The sequence below is a fragment of the Nanorana parkeri genome, unplaced genomic scaffold, assembly GCF_000935625.1.
Source record: "Nanorana parkeri isolate BGI_ZX_2015 unplaced genomic scaffold, ASM93562v1 scaffold32, whole genome shotgun sequence".
In the NCBI taxonomy this organism is placed as follows: Eukaryota; Metazoa; Chordata; class Amphibia; order Anura; family Dicroglossidae; genus Nanorana; species Nanorana parkeri.
In genome coordinates, this window is record NW_017306300.1 from 2,092,591 (window position 1) to 2,115,772 (window position 23,182).

At 41.9% G+C, this 23,182-nt stretch overlaps 1 protein-coding gene across 1 annotated transcript in view; it reads left to right on the top strand.

The window, feature by feature from the left end:
* Positions 1-11,084: 11,084 nt before the first annotated feature.
* LOC108796925 (otopetrin-3-like) overlaps positions 11,085-23,182 on the top strand; it is a 39,077-nt gene continuing 26,979 nt past the window's right edge. The window contains exon 1 of the mRNA XM_018568485.1: positions 11,085-11,109. The gene's annotated coding sequence lies outside the window, so the exon portion shown is untranslated. The remainder of the gene's footprint in view (positions 11,110-23,182) is intronic.

Consider the following 23,182-nt stretch of genomic DNA (forward strand, 5'->3'; position numbering starts at 1 on the left):
TGTCATAGGGCCCATGTACACAAGGGGCCCAGAGTTGTCTTTTCATACAGTGATTTGGCAGGTAGCAAACAGCATTTGGCTAGTACATTTAAATTAAATAAATGTATATGTATATAGTTTGACATCCTCCCAAGAGATTGCTATGAATGCAATTAGAATTTTGCCTAACTAGAGGGATTACCCTTCGGGTGAAAATTAGTAAGACAGGAGCATTAAAGGGCATTGATGGAGTCGGCTACACAAATAATCTTTTTACGGTCAGCATATTTATTAGTAAACTATGAAAACTGTGTATAGGACTTTTAGACTTGTTTAATTATTCACTTTGTTTGAATTGATTTTTACTCTGACATTTTATAATCAGTTATCTTAAATTATTTTATTAGCACCTTTTATGGTTTTTTCCCCCAGTTCATCTGACATATTCACAACCTTTAAGTTGTACATCTACCAAGTGTGTGGCATTCATGATTACAGTCTGAGTCATAGGTACATTTCCATGGGCTAATCTGTTTATTTTGGTGTGATTTGCTAATCACTAAGTATTAACAGTGTAATAAAGCAGTTTAGAATCGCTTCAAACACAGCTGAATGATGTTTGTGCACACTGACATTTAAGGAAAAAGTCCTAGCTATGTACATCCACTGGTACAATCCTAGTATTTACCTAAGACAATATACATTGCTAAGCAGCCTTTGCTCTACAAGCTCCATTCCTACCTGCCAATCTTTTCCCCCTTTATTAAGTTTACTCCCTTGCTGCCCCTTTACTGTCCCTTATTAAAGCTGAACTCCAGGCAGATATAATAGACACAAGCACAAGTGTCCCTGCCAAGGATCATATAAGGACCAATTTAAATAAAATTAAAGCTGGAGTTCTGCTTTAAGTGTTACTAATAATAAGTAAAGTAGGGCAGGAACTGGCCATCAGTATTCCCTGCTGCTAGGCTGCTGTGGCTCTCTTTCTTATACCACTGCAACTGACGGCACTGCAGGGACACATACAAAAATAAAACTTTGACATGTGTTCTAGCCTTCCCCTACTCTACTATATGTAGAACGAACCCCCTTACCCCTGGGTGGTGGGTGAGAACCCCCAAACAGCTTGGTGGGCCAACATCTAAAATACTAGGGTCAAATTCATTACTCTTTTTAGGGCACAATAAACTCAAGGAGAGAGGGATAGGGTACAGAATACTCAAAAAGCAACAGAAATGCAACTCCAGATTTCTACTCACATTCATTACAAAGATAAGGGCATTTAAGCTGGAATCAGCAATCTGTACTCTACAGGTTGTTAAGCAGCTTTAGGCAGCACAAATATCTTTAGGGTGAACAGCTAGACCGTCCTGCAAAGTCCACCAGCAACAAGTTATATCAACTCTTAAGGACATTCTTCTATAGAGAAGTCTCCCCAAAATGCTCCACACAGGCAACTTCCTGCTCCATTCCTCCAGGATGTACTATCCAGCGAAGCAGCATAAAACTTCCGGGGCCTTAAGAAGCAGACCTACTCTTTCAGCATAACCCTCCCTTGGCAGCAGGCCTGGGAGGCAAATACTTCTAACACAGTCTCTTCTCCTGGCTGCAGAGAACCAAATATTTGTATTCTTCCAAAAAATAAACCACTGGCAATAAACCTCCAAGTAGTTAGCCAGGGGAACATAAGTATTCATAACTGTAGAACCACTGTATCTTCTAGCTGTACTGGCAGGGAGAAGGGAACAATAATCAGAGTTTAGGGAAAACCCAACGAAAGCCAAATGATAACAAATCACAGTTGAGGTTCACTACAGCCTAGCTACAATGCTAAATTCAGGGTAGGGACATGCCTGGTTATGGCAGTGTCCCTATATATAGTAAAACATTTTTTGTTCTAATCTGTTTTGTTGTTGAAGAGTTTCTGTAAAAAACAAGTACATTAGTTATTTTACCAGGAAAAAAAAAACATTGCGGGGATAACCCTGTAGCAGATACTTACCTTCCTCATTCAGGAGCATCACCTAGGGAGCGCAGCCATATACAGTATTGGATTTTACCACGCGTGCCACACTTTGCTCTTCTGAGCCCTTAAAGCTGGGCACAGATACTCTGGGTACACTGTGTTTGCCAAACTCTGCTCCTGCGAACCTGTGCAGCTGGGCACAGCTTTTTCTCCATTTGCTGACTTTTGCTCCTCCAAATCTATGCAGCTGGGCATAGCTATTCCTAGTACTCTGTTTCCCAACATTTACTCTTCCAAACCCATGCAGTTAGGCACAGCTACTCCTGGCAAACTCTGTTTGCCAAAAATGCTCCTCTGAGCCCTTGCATCTGAATGTTTCTGATCATCTGTCTTCAGTACTCCCACCAGCTTTCTCTGTTTTCTCACTAATCACCTGACCATCTCCACCACTGGTTGTATGGCATCTTCCTGCTACCTATATCAGTATCTGTGGAAGCTACCTGGTAGTGGGACACAGCTCTATGGTGAATACTGAATGTTTTACCAAATATATACAGCGCTATTAGTTACATAGTTACATAGTATTTGAGGTTGAATAAAGACATAAGTCCATCAAGTCCAACCTATTGTGTGTGTGTGTATAGGTCATCTCATTCTTAAGAGTACCTGTACCCTTGTACATTATGGTCTCTCAGGAAATCGTCCAAAAGCTTCTTGAATGATTTCAGACTATTTGCGGAAATCACTGCTTGTGGCAGCGAGTTCCAGACCCTAACCGCGCGAACTGAGAAGAACCTCCTTCGCCCCTTGTGTTTGAATTTTTTTCTACGAATTTTAGGTGGTGGCCTCTAGTTTTTGTTACGGAATTAATCTTAACGAGTTTGTTGCTAATGTTGCTATGACTATTGAACATCTTGTACATGAAAATCATGTCCCCCCTTAATCTCCTTACTTCCAACGTGAACATATTTAAATTTAGTAGCCTTGTCTCATAGTTCTTGTCCTCCATCCCCTTGATGAGTTTGGTTGCCCTCCGCTGGACTTTCTCCAGCTCAAGGACATCCATTCTGTGTGCCGGTGCCCAAAACTGCACCGCATACTCCAGGTGAGGCCGAACCAGTGATGTGTAAAGTGGCAAAATTATAGACCTATCCCTGCAAAACATTCCCTTCTTGATGCAGGAAAGGATTCTACTAGCTTTGCTTACGGCAACCTGGCACTGTAATCTATTATTCAGTTTATGGTCTACAATGACCCCCAAATCTTTCTCCATTTCCGACTTCCCTAGCGGCATACCCATAATTTTATAGCCCATTTGCTTACTTTTAATCCCAAAGTGCATAACTTTGCACTTATCGACATTAAACCTCATCTGCCACATAGTTGCCCACTCCCCTATTTTATCCAGGTCCTCCTGCAATGTTATACTATCTTGAAAGGGCACCATTTATTGATACTCTCTGTACCCGTTCCTTTAGCCAGTTCTCTTTGCATGTACACACCCTTCCATCTATGCCCATAGACCTCAGCTTGTATAGTAAACCTTTGTGTGGTACCGTATCAAAAGCCTTTGAGAAATCCAGATATACCACATCCACAGACCTCCCTCCATCCAGATCTCTACTTACCCCCTCGTAAAAAGTCAGTAGGTTAGTCTGACAGGAACGGTCTTTCCTAAACCCATCAAGGAGGGATGGATCTATATCTGTGATGACCTATTTAGGTGTATACACCATCTATGTATAAATCTAATATCCGTAATGTGAATATAAACCTATGAATACATAAATAAGTAAATAAATAAATAGATCAAATAATGGAGGCCGCTCTATAAAATAGATGTTGACCGCGTGCAAAAAATTTCAGTTTTTGCAAGAGAAAATTGTGTCTAGTAATAAAAACTATCCCTCATTCCAAACATATCACATGAAATCCTAATAATGTGTATATCAATTAATTGGTGGTAAGTGGTGTAATTGATGTTAATTAAATATGTAAATATAAGTGACTATATTAAATGCAAACCTTTTTACAAAGTGCAGAATAGCAAATCACAATGACCCTTAAGTGCTATTAACATATAAATCGTGAACAGTCCATGATATAATAAAAAAAATCTCTGTGCAAAATGTATATCTCCAATCTGTGCGAGAATGTGAAGCCTCCAGAAACCCAGTAGTTAAGTGAGATTTGCTGGAGATCATATAGGTGTCAAACGTCCAACCCCTCAAAGTGCGCACTCACCGCAATATGATGCCTGTGACAAACAGCCAAAAAGGCGTTTGTCTGATAACTCAGGGTGTTGCAGCGTCTTCAGTATACCCTTTTAGATCAATAACCAGAAACGAGGTATCCCCATATTCATGAAAAGAAAAAGCTCCTCATTGTGTCGTATTTCCAATAACCGTTTATTAAAAATTAGGTTTAAAATGCATAACAAATTCACAGCCGGCCGGTCAGGTAGTACAACAGGTGTACTTCCGTGTTTGGTATGGCGCAAGATAGACCCGGGTCATTGTGGTTATCTATCTAGAGGCAGAGCCAGCTGTCCCCGCTCCCTCCTCGTTTGCTCCTCCAGTCAGCAATGGAGGATCGGAGCGGGGAGGGGGGGAATCCCTGCGGGGAGCGGTGACTGACAGTCACTGCTCTCTGCAGGGAGATGATCGAGAAATGAGCGAGCGACGTTATGCGTTCGCTCACTTCCCAAACTATTGAGCCGATGTGTGACAGTTTCATTGTCACACGTCGGCACCAACCATGAGGATGAGTGATTTTCACTTACTTGATAGTTCTACTTTAAGTTTGAAATCAACTTGAGGATGTTCACCTTTGTAATAATTTTAGATATCCTCAACCTTGGTCACACTCTATAGACCAAGCATTTCAAGACGCACACAGTTATTTACGTAAACTACACACTAAGTTTATTTCTATTATATACTCCCACACCATATAAGTTTATTTCTATTATACTCCCACACCAATTTCCTGCCTTTGCACACCTTCCATTCTTACTTAACTAACTGGGAAAAAGGTCTCTCATCAAATACAAGTCCAACACCCTGTCAAAGATGTAAAGTGTAAGTAAAGATAGAACTTGTTTTCTGTTTAGGATAGATGCGGTAAGGGGTAGACCCACTGTTAAGTTTTTATTGCCGTCTGAGATACACCACTTTATTTTTCCTGATGACCATTTTCATCTGGGCACATTGGGGATAATTTATAAATAATCTGCCCAGCATATAGCTGACTGGATGCCGTTCGCTCAGCACCAGTAGATGGTAATTTCACTCACTTTGGGAAGATTTCCTCTCACTTTCTATTGCATCCCGCAACAGGAAGCAAAGAGAAATCTGAGCTGTGGATAGTACAATATTGTAGACATGGCAAAGTTGCTTATGGCTGACTGAGGCCCATGTCACACTGGTGTAGCAGTGTTTTTCAAGAGGCATAGAATTGCTCTCGTGAGTGTTTTAACTGTGTAGCCATCTTGCCCTAAATGGGATGACTCCTTAAATTTAGTCTGCTGGACTGTAGGCAGTCTAAGCTGATTTGATAGTCTGTGCTCATTTGGTTTCCACTAAGCTCCCTGTTATTGCCTGATGCTGGGTAGTTATGAGCCGAACACCCCCGTGTTCGGTTCGTATTTGAACATTCAAACGAACGAAAAGTTTGAATACGAACTCGAACTCAATGCAAGTCAATGGGGTCAAACGTTTGAAAATTAATGTCTCCTTTAAGAGGGCTTATATGCAAGTTATTGGACATAAATGGTGTATGGGGGTCCGGGTACTGCCCTGGGGGACAGGAATTAATGCCAAAAAAACAAAAAGAAATACAGTTTTTAAAGGAGCAAACGTTTGAAAATTAATGTCTCCTTTAAGAGGCCTTATATGCAAGTTATTGGACATAAATGGTGTATGGGGGTATGGGTACTGCCCTGGGGGACAGGAATTAATGCCAAAAAAACAAAAAGAAATACAGTTTTTAAAGGAGCAATGATTTTACCATCACTTAAAGGGTAAAAAAAATTGAAAAATTCCTTCAAATATCATGCCTGAGGGGTCCCCTTAACCTGACCATGAAGTGGCAGATCTGTAGGATGTATAGAACCTGCTGCAGCAAAACTGACATTTCTAAAAAAAAAAAAAAAATTATCTCTTAAAGTGTGCAGTTCCCCCCTCCCAAACAATACAAGACCCTTTAGGTCTGGTAGAAAAGTTAGGAGGGACCAATTTAAAAAAAAAAAAAGTGTGTGGGGTTCCCCCTAAAAGTCATACCAGGCCCTTAAAGGAGAACTATGGGGTAATAAAAGACGGGGTCACATCGGGTAAATAGACACCAAACATGTCATGCTTTAAAATTGCGCGCACTTCCACATTCTGACAGCGGAACACTCGGCTCATCCCTACTGCTGGGTATGACCTTGTAATACAGCAGAACATCTAATAATCATGAGTTATGAATAGGTTTGTCTCCCTGGCCAATCACAGGAGGTTCATGGCCAGTGGTACATGCTGGTGTAGGGCAAAAAATATTTAGGGCTGACCTTGTCAGCAGTCTGCAGGTGGTCAGGGATAGAGAGACCCAGTCGGGGTCTGCAGCAGTTCTGCCAGTCAAGGGGGAAGCTGTGCCTGCGATGGAGAATCAGGAAGGTACTCTCTGGAGGTGCCAGGGAAGCTAGGATTGGGATTGGACCTTGTGGGAAGTCTGGTGCCTCACCCAGGGAGTTCTGTGCTATGTCTGCTAACAAGCTAAGGTTCTACAATACACAAGGGGAATTTATTAACACAATTGCGACTGTTTTATCCTATTTTTTTAAGCGCAAATATGTTTAGCAGCTACTGTTAGGATGTGTGCCTGTTTTGCACTGAGCATCATTTTCCTGATTTCGAGTGTTTTGCAACAGTTCGCAACTGATTACATCTGCGCTTGTCCTGCGCTGGTCCTGCGCTTGAAGGAGAAACAGAAAAAAGTATTTGAGGCAAAAGAGATCGGTTTTGATCGCAGGATCACTTGCGATTATCGTACGATAATCGTCAGGTGTATGGGTACCTTAATGTTTCTACCATCTGGGCTGCATTGTTACATTTTTCTTTTCTGTATCTTTCCCACTATGGTTTCATTTAATAAGACTCTGCAAGGAGAATTTAAAGAGATTTTGTGACACATAAGAAAAGTGCATCAGGGTTACAGGAATAGCGTTGTTATTTGCGTTAAATTCATGTACAAGGCTGCATAACATTTATGGATTTGGCACAAACCTATGAAACTGGCTCTGGCTAGTGAGACACTTTGGGACAGATATATGCACCCTGATATAGAACATAGATGTGTCAGCTCTGTCCAAAGTGTCACATATGGGTCTGAGACAGATTTCAGTTGGTTCCTTAGTCTGAAGAAATGCCGCACCTGAGGTATGAGTCACATACTGCGAAAGATGTTATACAATATGAACGTGTGACAGAGTAGTTATGCCAAAAAGTACTTGGTCTTACTTTATAATACTTTTCTTAATACCAAACTTAAAGTTACCGAGTTTTTTTAATTAAATATGTCACAAGCATAACGCCGGAATGAAACAGTAGATAACTATTTGAATTTTTAGATTATAAGCTCTCACGGGCAGGACCAAGCCATCTTGTTTTGAATTGTATTGTAACTACATATTGTAGTGCTGAGAAAAATTGTTGTCACAATATCAATCCTAAATAATAATACTAATAATAATAATTTGGCACAGGAGTCGGTAGAGGTTCGGAAAATGGTGCAGTATGTTTAAGAATTTGGCACAGACATTTACAGAATTAGGCTGCTTTAGTGCCAGATTTCTGAGGAAATCTGAGAGGAAAAAAAACAAAAAGAGAAGAGGCTGTGACTTGGTACAAATCTCATTTATCAATGGGAAAAGCTACTGACTTAGAACTTGATGTTTAAATGCTATCCATGGTCTCACTCAAACCTTCAGAAATTCTGCAAAGGTGTAATTTACCGTGGGTGATAGTTTTTTATTGGCAATGAAACCATCTATTTTGTTTATTACTAGGGAAGACCTCAGGTAATGACCAAACTCAAGGTGACCTGAACCTGGAAGGAAGCGGTCAGTGCCAATCCCCATCAAACAGACAGGTGGGATGTTGGTGACATAACTGACCTTATATTACCACATGGCCATATTTGGTCAGTGCCATTGACCTAATAAGGTCATGTGGCCATATACGACCAATGACTTCACCAGTATCCTGTCCCTTCATTTACGTGCAGCTGCGGGGTGGGTTAGGCCCCATTTGCAGCTGACTGGGCTAGCAATGATAGCTTCCTTCCAGGTTTGGATGAGCTCATGTCTTTAACTGCAAAAATGTTATAGCAATACACTTTGGTGTCAATTTATCAATACTTTCACCCAAATTCCACACAACCTTTACCCAAGATTCACACATTTTCAAGTCAAATTGAAAGGAATGTGAACGTTGTGTAAATATTGGGTGAAAGCATTGGTAAAAAGTTTTTTTTGTGTTTGTTTGTCTCTACCCAGAGATAAATTAACTTTCAGATTTAAGTGGCATCTAAGGGGAAGTAATTCCAACTGAAGAACAAAATGATGCATCAGGATTAAAAAGTTCTACTGGTTTACTGCTTTTCATTTAATTGGTCATTAATTAGCTTGTGGTCAAAGCCCCACTGATAGGTACCCAGGAATCGAGATGATGGACCTGCCTACAATGACCTGAGGTGTGCCGTGGTCACTATGGTCAGTATGCAAAATAAGGGGGGCATACTCAAGAGTAAAAGGTAACTGAAAAAAGGGGGTGAGGCGGGTGGGATGACACCCACGAGCCGACAGGTGAGAGTGGGAGACGGAGCAGTTTAAATGTGTGGGGCTCCTCCCACAAATCCGGGCTAATTAATTAGCCTACCACTTGTCTGACATCTATCTGACCAAGCCCCATGCTGGAGAAAAATAAGGTTATGATGTAACTATGGGCAAAATTAAACTGACATATATGATGTGGTCTGTCTGTGGTCTGTGTTTTTGTTATTGACAGTACCCTGTAATATTTATTTTTTTATTGTTGGTCCTGCCAGTAGATCCATCATATTTTCACTTTAATGGGCAAAGCTGCCCAGCAAAAGTTTCCGTTACAGGGGTTGGGAGAAACCATTTAACACTAACAGGGGTGTGTACAATGGCCATTTATATGGCTTCAACCTTTTTCCCAAAAGAAAATTAACCTGTAACACTAAGGCTATGTTCACACCATGTCCGGACCAGATCTGGAACAGATCTGTAAACGCACTGCAGTGCGTTTGACCGTGTTTTTAACCGTGATTTTTTATTTTTTTTTAGCTTAAAATGGGCTTACAGGTGCAGTCCACTGCATTTGCATGGGTTTGTATGCATTTTTGCTGGGTTTCCATGCATTCCAGATCAGAGAAAATTAGACAAGCAGTATTTTTTTTTTGTCTGGACCGGAACAGACTGCGCTAGTGTGAACAGAGCACGGAAATACCATAGGAATACATTGGGATGCTTATTTGGTCTGGGAACAAACTGTTCTGGCCTGGACATGATCCGGTGTGAACAAGCCCTAAGGCAACATTCACATGGGGGCTTTTGCTGCATCTGGGGATTCCTGAGACAAGAACCTACAGATTCTTACAGCAGTAATTCCAGGTGTACCTGTTCATATGAGGCCGCTGTACCCGTTCAAGTTAATTACAGGATGACATCGGCAGTTCGCATGTATTTTTACCTGTTACGACGCAGGATAGATGCATCAAGGGACAATGATCTATCCCGAACTGCAGCAAATACGATAACACGCAGGCTGCAGCTGACAGACGCAACCGCTGTCACCCAGTCATTTACTTCAATGGGTACATAGGCCACATCTAAGCGGGGCGCTTGGGATTCCTGCCGCAAGAATCCGTATGTTCCCCATGAGAACGGAGCCAAATACTGCTGCTCAGGCCTCACACATTGTATTACAGGAGGCCTCATGCATACTTTTCTTTAGTAATTACAAGTTGTGTGTTTTTCAGATATGAATACAACACAACAATTGCCTCATGCTTTGAAGGTATATTGCACACTCCTCCTTTTTTTGTACTACTTTTCTGCATTTGCGGCACATCCTGGGACCCAATGGGGATGCGCATCAAATGCAGCAAAACAAAGTCCCACAACGTGCGGTAATGCATGCTCCTGCGACGCATATTCCGACTATGCCCTGGTACAGCCTTTAATGTTTTTGTCTCTTATTTAAAGCCTATCAGGACTTTATCTCTAGTTGTTGCAAGATAAACAGAAGGGAAATCTTCCTATAGGGACTCCTGTTCCAGGGATAACTGCCAAAGGTGGGATTTCCAGTTTTGAGCGATTTCAACCCATTTCCTTTTGTGTGCACCACATGCTATTGCAAAAGTAGGTACTAGCTTGTAGAGGTAGTGGTGACATCATCACTGTGGTACACAAAGCTTGTGCAGAAAGGAGAGCTGTGGGAGGGACCCAGCAGGCTCCACCCACTACATGCTGCCCGCAGAAAGCTACTATAGGGGGCGGAGACAAGACCAGTCACCCGACACATGTAAAGGGAGCAGCAATGAAAGGTCTTTATTACAGGAAAATGTTAACACTGGATTACTGCTCATATATGGAAGAAAAACTTATAGCACGTCCAAATGTAAGTAAAAATACACATGTCCTTGGATTTGTACAAATTTTTGCTTATTGCGAAATTCAGCTCTAAATTCCATAACATTTTTACGTTGGTGGCATGCTTGTATGAATTTGTAAGCAGTGATAACAGAGTTTTCATAGCTGTATAACTTTTCACATGTCACGTGTATATCAGCTTTCATCAGCAACTCCAGGAGCTTCATACCGTGTTCCAGCCTTAGGGCAGGTCAACACCATTCCTTACCTGCGCACAGCCAGCGAGGACACTAAGCGGCGCTTTTCATCCTTGGAAATGAATGAGATCCTTACAAAAGCCACGTGAGGATTATTCAGAGAGCAAACAAGAGTAAAATCAATGAAACTCAGAACTTAACTTACGGGGCAGAGGGAAGGAGCAAACTCAGACGACATGTAAGAACCTGAACATACAGCTGGGCAGAGACTGTAGAAGACAGAAGAGCTGCGGAGGAGGCGAATATTACAGGTGGGCACTTGTCTTCTACAAATAACTGGAAGCTAATACTGCTTGGGGGGTGATTATTAAATACAAAATACACAGCAATGTAGAAACATTTAAGAATGCGTATTTCTGCTGTATCAGCTTTATAAAGAAGAACTCCAGGATTGTAAAAAATTTTACCCCCTGCAGTGTGGGGTTAGCCCCAGTGCAAGGGTTAATTTTTTACAATCCTGGAGTTCTTCTCTATAAAGCTCCCTTTCTTTTCTAGGGGCAAAAATAAAGAAGAAATACTCACCCGATTCTCGGTCCTGTGGCAGTGACCACTCACTTCTCTCCCCCTCTGCTCCCTCAGCATTTTCACATCTAATAGGCCTGTATTAGACGTGATGACATCATTGGTCCTTAGACTGCTGGAGCCCGGGGAGAAGATGCTGTGGGGCTTGATCTAGCAGTCAGGTGAGACCGAGGATCAGGTGTGTATTTCTTTATTTATTTTTGCCCCCTAGAAAATAATAATAATATCGTAACTGATGGTGACGAAAGAACATCATTTGCTTTTTCACATTTGTTGAATCGGACATTTTTGTTTGATTGTACGACAATTTATTTCAACACTTGTGGACAATTATCTTTATTCAATTATTATTTATACGCGGTTGGAAAGACATTAATTACATTGTTTGGATTTTATATATAATTTTATGTTTTGACTTCATTGGCAGAATTGATTGCTGCGCAGTGCATAATTATACACAAACGTGTCCTACATACAACAATATGTAAGTATTTCATACATTTCAACACATCTCCTTAGTTTACTTCCAAGAGTTTTATTATGCCATGTCATCTCAGCAAGAAATAAACAGCTGGTGGCTCTCATGTTGAAAAGTATTTTAATATATCGCATGTGTAATTTCTACATTTCGTTACGTTTTTTACACATGTTATAATCCACATTTTAGATCTGAAAACTAATTAAACCCCCAAATTGTATTGTTCCTGAAAGCAGAGACCATGTAGAAAAAAAAGGTGGCAACTGCAAATTTGTATGTTGATGATATTAGCTCAACTCTTTATCAAACCCAATGCATTTTTCAGATTTAACTCCTGAGTCTAGTCTCACTTTAACATGCAATGCTTCTAGTTCTTTAACCCTTTGTTAGGACAGACAGTGTTTAAATCTAGTTTACAACTGATAAAGAGATCTGCCAGCATAATATAGACAGTTAAATTATGTTAACATTACCCATCCCGTCCTCCCTGCATTTCAGAGGAAAGTTCATTATAGACCAACTTTTCTTGTAGGAAACAGCATTTAATATGCAAGCGTTAGTTTTATTTGATTTTGTTTTAAGTTATGCGATGTGAATGAGAAACATGTAAGAAATATTAAACAAGTGTCATTCCAATTTGGCTGCAAAAGTGGAAATATACTATTATGGAGTTTTCAGCCTGCAAATCTCTCTGGTGCCCATTGAGAACTTCCCCGTCTGTTGTACCAGCATTGTCTTGCTAAAGTGTAACTGAAGCCAAAACGTCTTTCTTTTTTTTTAGTTTTGGATAGAGTGGAGAGGGATTAGAACATCTGTCAGGTATCTTTGCTGTCTGTGTTGCCATTAGGGAAACTCACCCTCTATATTAGTTCTGGAAATCATTATCACTGCAACTGAAAGTAAGAGAAAATCCCAAATTATTATCCGAAGTTCTCATCAGAACAGGAATGGATGTGAAATGTTCGAATGGTGACACTAGTTCTGGTGGAGGGATTTCCTCTCACTTCCTGATGATGCTAACAGGCAGGAAGTGAAGGGAAATCTTACCAATGGGACCCAGGTGGGTCCCTTGCTCCATCCATTAAAAAAAACAAAAAGAAAAAAAAAGGGTTTGGCTTCAGCTTTACTTTATGGATATCTCTGTGTACTTTTTGGGGTTTCCTGTAGGATAACTTTCAACTAATTGGATCAAGAAATCTCATTGGCAAAAAAAGTTTTATTAAGAAAACTTTCAGCCAATTCGGACACAACTTTATATACCCCGGAAGTCTCATTCCTTGCTAGTTCTATCGGGTGCTCTTTTGTAATATGTTTCTGAATTTTTCTAGTTTTGTAAACTACTTTTTAACTGTCAGGGGATTCTTTGGGGATTTTGGGGGTTCTTAGATGTAACTGTAAAATGTAACCCCCCTCCCAGAATTAAAACACTTATTTTACTACAGTATTTAGCTCCCTATTTTCCAGCAGGACTGGAGATCACATATATAATTTAATAAATACAACTTCTAAGTAAAACGGAGTGTGAGGCAAGTGGGTGGCACCGCACTCCCAATCTACATTACACACAAAGAATGGCTACAAAGAGCCTGGTGCTTTTAAGGTACCACAATTTCATGTACAGTATATTAGTAAAAACTCGTTTTATTCATGAAAAATGTTTAAAACATATATTTTAAAACATTTTGGCCATTACAAAAATGTATTACGCATAACAAGTATGGGACAAAACAACCATATACATATACTATACAATATATATCTATATATATAATTTGCTTCCCTTTAAAAAAAAAAAGATCACACAATCTTGTGGAAAATGAGTTTGTCATGGTAAGAAAATGTTTTCTTGCTGCCCAAATTACAAAACAGTATTCTGCAGAATATGTAAGGATGAGCTCGATATAGGTTGAGCTCGATGGACATGTGTCTTTTTTCAACCTGACTATGTAACTATGAGGGTTATTCACAAAGCTAGCGAAGGATCCAGCCGTAGCTTCGGCTGATCCTTCTGCTAGCTTCGGTTACGGGAGCCCTTCGTTTCAGTAGAACCGAAGGGCTGCTGTACAGGCTATTCACTATAGCCCGTACAGCTCCTGAAGTTGGCCAAGCGGCTCAGTCGAGCCTTAGGCTGCTTTGTGAATAACCCTCTATGAGTCTGTGAAGGTTCTCATTCATCCGGGTCATGGTATATCTGTAAAAAATAAGTCAAGGCAACTGGACTTGCTGTATTTTTCTTGAAGACGTCCTCACTGGACATCCCACCAGCTTTCTCAATTCAGAATGACTGAAAAAATTATCTGGAATAAATATGGTGAATGTTCCTCCAATCCACATAATCTGTTAGTCACAACCAGGTGTTAATTGCATTTGCCTAATTGGAGTCTAGAAGGTGTTATTGACCTGCCCAGAGAGAGGTGTTAAAATCACATACTATGCTGTTTTAACATCTCTCTCTGGGCAGCTTAATAACACCTCCTAGACTCCAATTATGCAAATGCGTTAACACCTGGTTGTGACTAACAGTTTATGTGGATTGGAGGAACATTCACCATATTTATTCCTAGATAATTTTTTATACAAGTCGTTCTGAATTGAGAAAGCTGGTTGGATGACCAGTGAAACGTCTTCAAGAAAAATACAGCAAGTCTAGTTGCCTTGACTTATTTTTGACAAATATGTAACTATGAGCAAGTTTGGAGATTTTAGAAGAAACTAAGATGTACATTTTAGACAGGTTAAAGGAGAACTATGGGGTTAAGTCTACTCCCCGTCCGTTCCGCCAGTCAGCGCTGGCGGATCAGAGCGGGGAGGGGGGAATCCAGGGGGGCTCTCTGCCGTGACAGGATCGAGAGGTGAGCAAACGCCAATATATGTTCGCTCACCTCCCGATCAACTGAGCCGACCTGTGACAGTCTCATTGTCACAGGTCGGCTAGAACTATGAGGTGAGTACTTCAGACATCTCAACTCTCCCAGACGCTCCGGGAGTCTCCCGCTATTAGATAGCGGCTCCTGGCCGCCCGGGAGAGAAACATTTTCTCCCGGAAAGGTTTAATCTGCTTGATAGAGCAGATTAAACCTTTCCCTGCGATCGTTTTTTTTTTTCTTTTCTGACATCGGGAGCCGCGGCCCGACCGTCAGTCAGAAAAGAAAAAAAAAAACGATCGCAGGGAAAGGTTTAATCTGCTTGATAGAGCAGATTAAACCTTTCCCTGCGATCGTTTTTTTTTTTCTTTTCTGACATCGGGAGCCGCGGCCCGACCGTCAGTCAGAAAAGAAAAAAAAAAACGATCGCAGGGAAAGGTTTAATCTGCTTGATAGAGCAGATTAAACCTTTCCCTGCGATCGTTTTTTTTTTTCTTTTCTGACATCGGGAGCCGCGGCCCGACCGTCAGTCAGAAAAGAAAAAAAAAAACGATCGCAGGGAAAGGTTTAATCTGCTTGATAGAGCAGATTAAACCTTTCCGGGAGAAAATGTTTCTCTCCCGGGCGGCCAGGAGCCGCTATCTAATAGCGGGAGACTCCCGGAGCGTCTGGGAGAGTTGAGATGTCTGAAGTACTCACCTCATAGTTCTCCTTTAATCAAACTAAACTCACTTTTAGTTCCCAAACAGGATAAGAAAAGTGCTAGAAAACTAAACTGCCTGGCCCAAAAAAGTCACCACCTGGATTTAGCTAAGCACAAAGGTCAGAGCCTTCCATTGGATAATTACTAGGGATGCACAGAAATTTTTACCGCCAAAACTTATCGGCCAGAAATTGCACTTTTGGCAAAATGGCACTTTTTTTGCCGAATTAGCCGTCCATTCATAGTTTCTCTTCCCTCCCGCTGGGCGCTGCTCTGTGTCCCAGCGGGGAGGAGAGAAACTGTCACAGGAGGCTGAGCGGTGTGAGATGAGGAGAGTGCTGTGAGCGGCCGGCGTCTCTCCTTCCTGCACCACTCAGCTTTCTGTTACAGATCAGGATGGAGAGCGGCGGTGTGTGGAGATCGCCGGGATCACTTGTATAAAACAAGTGGCGGCTACCCCGCTGTACATTTTGCTCTGCTTGCCCAAATTTAACTTATCACCTCCTACCTTGTTTTCCTCATTACTGGTCCATCGACTTGATGGGCAGCATCACAGTGCTATAAGGAGACACGAGGGAGGCATGTGAATAATAAAGCACCCGGAGTTGGAAGATCTTGGTGTGTTCTGAAAATAATTTTTCGCATCAAGCAGGCAGCTCAGAATGCCTGAATTACCAGTTTAGCCAATTTAGAGTAATGATAGGTCTACAGTAAAAAGCATCACATGTAAATTACAGTCTATTAATAGAGAATTATAGAGAAAGCTACATGCATTGGTTTTATTGAAAAAGAGGTGAACACCCAGTATTCCATATTTCATACCAGGCTTTGTAGAATGCAGACTGAAAAGTTTTTTTAGGACACAAGTACAACGTAAATAATTGCTAAAGCACTGATGCTATCCAAGAAATACAGCAGCAATGAAAAAGAGAAAATCTACTCAATTCAAGTTCTGCCTGAGTTTAATATAATCTGCAATCAGATTCAGCAAACTTATTTTTTGTGGGCAGATAGCCTCTTGTAGCTTAATGTGCATGTGTCTTTTTTTCAGACTGACTATAGGGGGAATTCATAAAAACTGAAGCAGACAGAAACTGGAGCAGTTGCCCATAGCAACAAAACAGTTTCTCTCTACAGTTTCTTCAGTTAAGACTTGAAAATGAAAGAGAGAAGCTGATTGGTTGCCATGCACAGCTTCCTCCAGATTTTTTCTGCTCCAGTTTTGATAAATCCCCCTCTATCTATCTTGACTCTGTTTTTTGCATCCTGCCTTGTATGCTGTACCATTTGTGCAAAAGACTACCATAGGCTCAGAGAGTGCGTGAGCCCAGAAAATACAGTGAGCTGCATGTTTATAGGAATATTTAAGATATGGGATACTGGAAATTGTATACATTTAGCTAGCAGGGCAGCCAAGAGTAAATGAGACATTTATGTCCTATGAGTCTGTGTACAGCAGGGGTGGGCAAACTCTCCAGTTAACTACAAATCCCATGATGCATCTGTTTCTGGTAGTCATTAGTGATGATGAGGCACACCGCTCATTACACTAGCCCAGTCCGATGAGCGGTGTGCCTCAAGGATCTGTGCTGGGTCCGATACTGTTCAACCTATTCATTAATGATATCGGGGAGGGAATAAATAGCCATGTTTCCGTGTTTGCAGACGATACAAAAATAGGGAGGGTACTAGAAACGGATCGTGACAATATAACATTACAGGAGGACCTGGATAAAATAGGGGAGTGGGCAATACTATGGCAGATGAGGTTTAATGTCGATAAATGCAAAGTAATGTACTTTGGACATAAAAATAAACAAATAGGCTATACAGTCATGGGAATGCCGCTAGGGAAGTCAGAAATAGAAAAAAATTCACTAAAGGGTTAAATAAAATATTTATTAAAAAAAGTCCAGACTTTTGATAAAATCCTTTATTTGGAAAAAAAAGAACAAAAGACATCCACCAACGTAATCCATGGTCAATCACGACGTCCAGCGTTGTCCACAACGACGACAAAATAAAAAATAATTAGAAATAAAAAAAATTTTTAAAAACCCGCCGTCCCGTCCGCTCCCCGCCGCATAATGGCATTTTGACAGATACCGGCAAAACATACAGAATTGGACGGACATGAACATGTAAAGGCTTCAGGAAGGTATGTGATAAATGGCATCAGGGTTGCCAGGACAGGTACACACCCAACCACACATTATGTTAAAGGAGAACTATGAGGTGAGTGCTTTTCACTCACCTCATAGTTCTAGCCGACCTGTGACAATGAGACTGTCACAGGTCGGCTCAGTAGATCGGGAGGTGAGCGAATCCACCAACGTAATCCATGGTCAATCACGACGTCCAGCGTTGTCGACAACGACGACGAAATAAAAAATAATTAGAAATAAAAAAAAATGTAAAAACCCGCCGTCCCGTCCACTCCCCGCCGCATAATGGCATTTTGACAGATACCGGCAAAACATACAGAATTGGACGGAGCTAGAGGTGACAGCTAGCTCCGCCCAATTGTGTAGTTTAGCGGCATTTGATAAGGGGAGCCATGATTGGGCAGAGTCATCATGACTTTGCCCAATCAGGGCTCTAATTGGTCTCTGTGGTCAGGTGCAAGACTTGAACCAATTAGAGCTTCTCTTTGCTGGCATCAATCATGTGCGTGATGTCATTACACATGTGCGTGATGACTGCCAGCGGGTGTCATCTGGCAGCTGCCCCCGGCCTGGGAACACCTCTGATTTGTATATTAGAGGACTTTGGGTTATGGGGTCCCCAGGGGCTCTGGACCATACTGGAGGAAAGGTACAGCTGGGCACCTCCACTAACATTCTGACGTAAAGAAACAAGAGCAAGAAAAGTTGCTTTAAATGCAAAACAATCATGTCTAAATGGAATGCAGCATAAACAATTGTTCTTGTGTAGCAATAATGTGAATTACCGAGAATTCAAATATAGCATTGTTCTTGTGGCAATATTTTTTCTAAAATGATTAATACATGGGCAGGGTAATGATTTGGCCAGCAAGTTGTTATTTAACTTGTAATATAACTGATGAAAAACTATGATTATAACTTATGAGTGTAAAAACAGAAAGGAGGTATTTGTGTTTCTAATAAAATAATCTTAACCACGTGCAGCTATAAACATGTAAAGGCTTCAGGAAGGTATGTGATAAATGGCATCAGGGTTGCCAGGACAGGTACACACCCAACCACACATTATGTTAAAGGAGAACTATGAGGTGAGTGCTTTTCACTCACCTCATAGTTCTAGCCGACCTGTGACAATGAGACTGTCACAGGTCGGCTCAGTAGATCGGGAGGTGAGCGAACACATACCGGCGATCACTCACCTCTCGATCCTGTCACGGCTCTCTGCCGTGACAGGGGAGGGGCTGGAATCCCCCCTCCCTGCTCCGATCCGCCAGCGCTGGCTGGCGGAACGGATGGGGGAGGTGGCGGGTACAGCTGGCTCTGCCTCTAGATAGGCAGAGCCAGCTGTCAGTCACACAGCTGGGCGGATCCCGGCACAATTGTCGGGATCCGCTTCAGCTGCGGTGTCTCAGTATACCGCGAGCTAGAGCTCGTGGTATACTGAGCCTAGGGTGACGGGAGGACGCTAGTTTGTGTCCTCCCATTACCCTAAGGAGAACTATGGGGAAAAGCCTTAACCCCATAGTTCTCCTTTAATGTCTACTTTAAAGTGTATTTCCACTTTTGTAGTCACACTTGGGAAAACCCCAATTTATGTTTATTATGTGTTCCCATTCACACAGCATACTGAATATTATATATATAGTGATGTTTAGGGATATTAGCACATATGGTGAGCACGTTAAGGACACAGTCCACTTGCAATATCTTCTGTTTAAGGGTTTAATACCCCTTTTTTTTTTTTAAACAAAAGTTTACACATCCACCTCGGATACCCTCACAGGGGTTGTTCAGTATTGCATCCATGTAATACTTGCAACATAACACAATTTTAGCCTCCTACCTTCCACTTTCAACATTAATCGTTCTGACCCACCGGTCCTCTCTGTAGTGCTGTCCCGCACTTTTACTGGCAGCCCCTCAGGCTCTCGGCTCTCCTAGCCTCACCAGTTTCCCTCTCTCTCCCCGGCCATCTTTGTGTGCCTCCAGCACACACACACCACCTGACTCCACTCTGATTTCTGGAGGAGTCCTCCAGACTCCTTAACACTGTTTTTTACCTTTTTTCCAGCAGGAGCTATTTTCCCTAGTCAGCACCATAAACAGTGCATTCCAGAGTGGTCAGCTGCACTGTATCGCATCCCAGCCAGCTTCCTGCGTTCAGGGGCAGAAGGGGGAGTGACGGTGCATTGAAGTCAATGGCACCGCAGCCACACACACCGCCTGCTGTGCGATCGCCTGCACCAGAACACGTGGCACATGAGTGCCACGTGTTCCCCTTCCAGTGCGATCTAAAAAAATGCTGCAAGCACTATTTTTTCAAATCACGCTGGACCAGAACGCAGGCACTGATGTGCGGGAGATCGCACTGCGGGCGAGGGGCATGGCTGCGGTGCTGTAGACTTCAGTGCACCGCCAGGCCCCCTCCTGCCCTTGAATGCAGGAAGCCAGCCAGGGTGCGATACAGTGCGTTCCAGCAGCTGACCGTTCTGGAACACACTGTTTATGGTGTGGACAAGCCCTCAGGGTTGTGCAAACCTGTGCAATCATTGGGTGCTGGTCATTGCTAAACCCGGACCCAGAACTAGAGCTTTATTCCCTCCTGAATCCCTTTGAACCTCCCAGTTCCAGGTTCCCAAGCAGAATCCAGAAAATCCATAAGGAACTGAAATGTCAGCTCTTTCCTAGAAAAAAAACCCTTGCTTCCTGACTCCTCTCAGCCCCTCTGGCTGAGAGTCCTGGGTGATCATAACACCAAATTCCACCATGGGATCTCCACGCACTGCCATATACAATAGGGGGAATTTATCAAAACTAGAGCAGATAGAATCTGGGTCAGTTGCCTGTGGCAACCAATCAGCCTCTCTCTTCAGTTTGTTCAGTTAAGATTTGAAAATGAAACAGAGAAGCTGATTGATTGCCACACACAGCTGCTCCAGATTTTGGCTCCTCCAGTTTTTATTAAAACAAGTTTAATTTAAAAAAAAAAGGTAATTTCCTACCTACTCCAAGCAGTTTAAAAAGTGAAATTAGAGGAACAAACTGAGGGACAGACTGAGCTTCCTCTCATTAACATACAATGCTTCTAAGTCTTTAACCCAGTGTTAGGATAGGCAGTGCTCAAATCTTGTTTACAACTGATAATGAAATCTGCCAGCAAAGTACAGACAGGGTTAATTAGAGTAAACATAACTCCCCACAGCTCCCCATTTAGTGACTTTAAAGTCATAATCCCCCCCCTCTCCCCATGCTGTTTTAAGGACTTACCTTAAATGATGCCTCTTGATCCGATCATCTTCTTTCTAGTAGTTTTCAGGAGTCCCTGCAGCGCTGTGCTGGTCTCTGGCAGCGTAACGCTTGAATAAGCCACAGAAGTGTGGCATATTGAAGAGATAAGCATAGTTTTACTCCAGATACGTACAGCAAGACCATAATGAGATCTGGGCACCCCAAAACTAGTCAGAAAACCCTGTTGTCCGCTCAGTTTGTTGAAAATCACCACTTCTAGTCATGATTAAACCAGACTAGTAAATAAACATATTTGTTTTTTTAGAGTCTTCAAAAGTCTTCAATTCCACAGTAATTGCCACAAAGTCAACAAATACATTAATTAGCAGAACACCAGAGATCTGTTTAGTCAGGCCAGTTTTAGGGTCGTTTTATGACTTTATAGCCAACCTCTTAATGGGAAATCATAAAGCACTGAGTATCCAGAACACTAATAAGTTATCAATTTACAGATCCACTAATGGATCCCACATAAATGTCTGGACTCAGATGACCCGTAAATAACCCTGTAACTATCTTATGAGGTACAGAGGGCCACAGACACACATTACCCCTTCTGAGGGAGCCATACACCACAGGGATGTCAAATCTGGTATGTATAAAGAGCTAACTTCATGAATACAATAAAAAATATGGCTGCATTTAGGGAACTGGCCTTATGGGAGGTCCAGGTGAAATATCATAGAGCTCTTCTGCCCTCCTGTCTTAAACCCCTGGATCTTTCTGATTGTGTGGGGGCTGGCTCAGTGACATTTTCTAGAAGGCCCACAAAAAGCTGCTGCACAAGGTAACTGGAGTTCTCTGTTACCAACAAGAAAACAACATCTGCCAAAAGGCTTGTTTTTAGAGAGCCAGTCTCAGATCCATTTTATGTTTTATTGAGTGGACTCTGTTGGAACCCAAAGAAATCAGGACTTTGATAAGTCATTTCATTCTTATTCCCTTTTTGTTTTGCTGTTGTATGATTTCTCTTTTTTGTATATTTGTTGTGGCAGCTATTCTTTATATGTGTATAGGGTGAACTGAGGAGTTACCCAACCCCACTGATGATCGCTCTCAGTCTGTTGGCCTTACTGTGTTGTCCCACGAACTGAAAAAATCTCTGTACAGGGTGGGGCTGAGGGTGGTATTGTCACATATTGGTGGCAGCATGGTGGGATCTGACATGCTGCTTATCACATACAGTACAGCTGATACTTTTCCAGTTTTATGAAGTGTTAAAAGATAAAGACTTTCCTAAGTCTTGTCTCTGCTTGGAAGGTGGAACTAAAATCTGAACAGCAATGAGGCTGGTAGTGCCTAGATAAAGAATATACCAACAAGCACCAAAACAGGAATGGGGAGCAGAAGAACATACAAAATACCGCCAACAAGACAAAAGACAGGCTGCTATGGCAGCAAACTCTCCATCTATTAATATTTGCAAAACATTGCAACAACAATAAACAACAAGTCCATAAGCGTGGGTGAAGCGGTTCCTTGTACCTGAAAAGCATAAACAGAAGGGGGAAAGGCATGCAAACATATAAACATGAGTCCATAAGAATAAGATAAGGTCTCTGATGAGTCACGGTGTTGTGAACTTGAACACATCTGGAATAGTCTATGATGGCATCAAGTTACTTCTCCAAAGGTTGGAAGACTTGTCAAGTCTCATAAAGGTGGAAGTGGGGCAGTCTCTCTGGTTGTTTGAAGGAATTTCTTGACAAGTCCCTCTTTAGGAGGCTCTGCTTCCAGCTGGCAAAGAAAAGGAGGTTCCTTCAACATTTTTGAAGTTCTTATCAAGATTCTCTAGGTGAAGGGATGTTACTGTTTTGCAGTTGTCAGGTTTTGTTATTTCGATGACAAGACTAACCTGCAGTTGCAGCTAGTTCTATGTGAGCAACCCAGTAGGATCTAGGGATATAGACAATGAATTAGAGTCACTTATTATACAGTCCTTTTACTGACAAACAGGTTAGCTGTAGACAGAGAATAAAAGGGGTCCAAGGACAGAGCCTTGGGGGACCCCTATGAAAAGAGGGAGAGGCGGTAGTAGAATTGTAGGTGACAGTAATGGAGCCCTTACATAGGTAGGAGGAGAACCAAGAAAAAAGCAGCATCTTGGAGACTAAGGGAGTGGAGTCTTCTAATGGGGGAGTGGGTTTTCAACTGTGTCAAAGCCTGCAGAATAGTAAGAATACTGCTTAGTGGCCATTATTTTTAGTAAGTAAAAACGAATCAGTTAGTAAGTTATTAATAAGTTTTATGAAGGCAGTTTCTGTGCAATGTTATGCGAGAGAGCCAAACTATAAGGGATCAAGA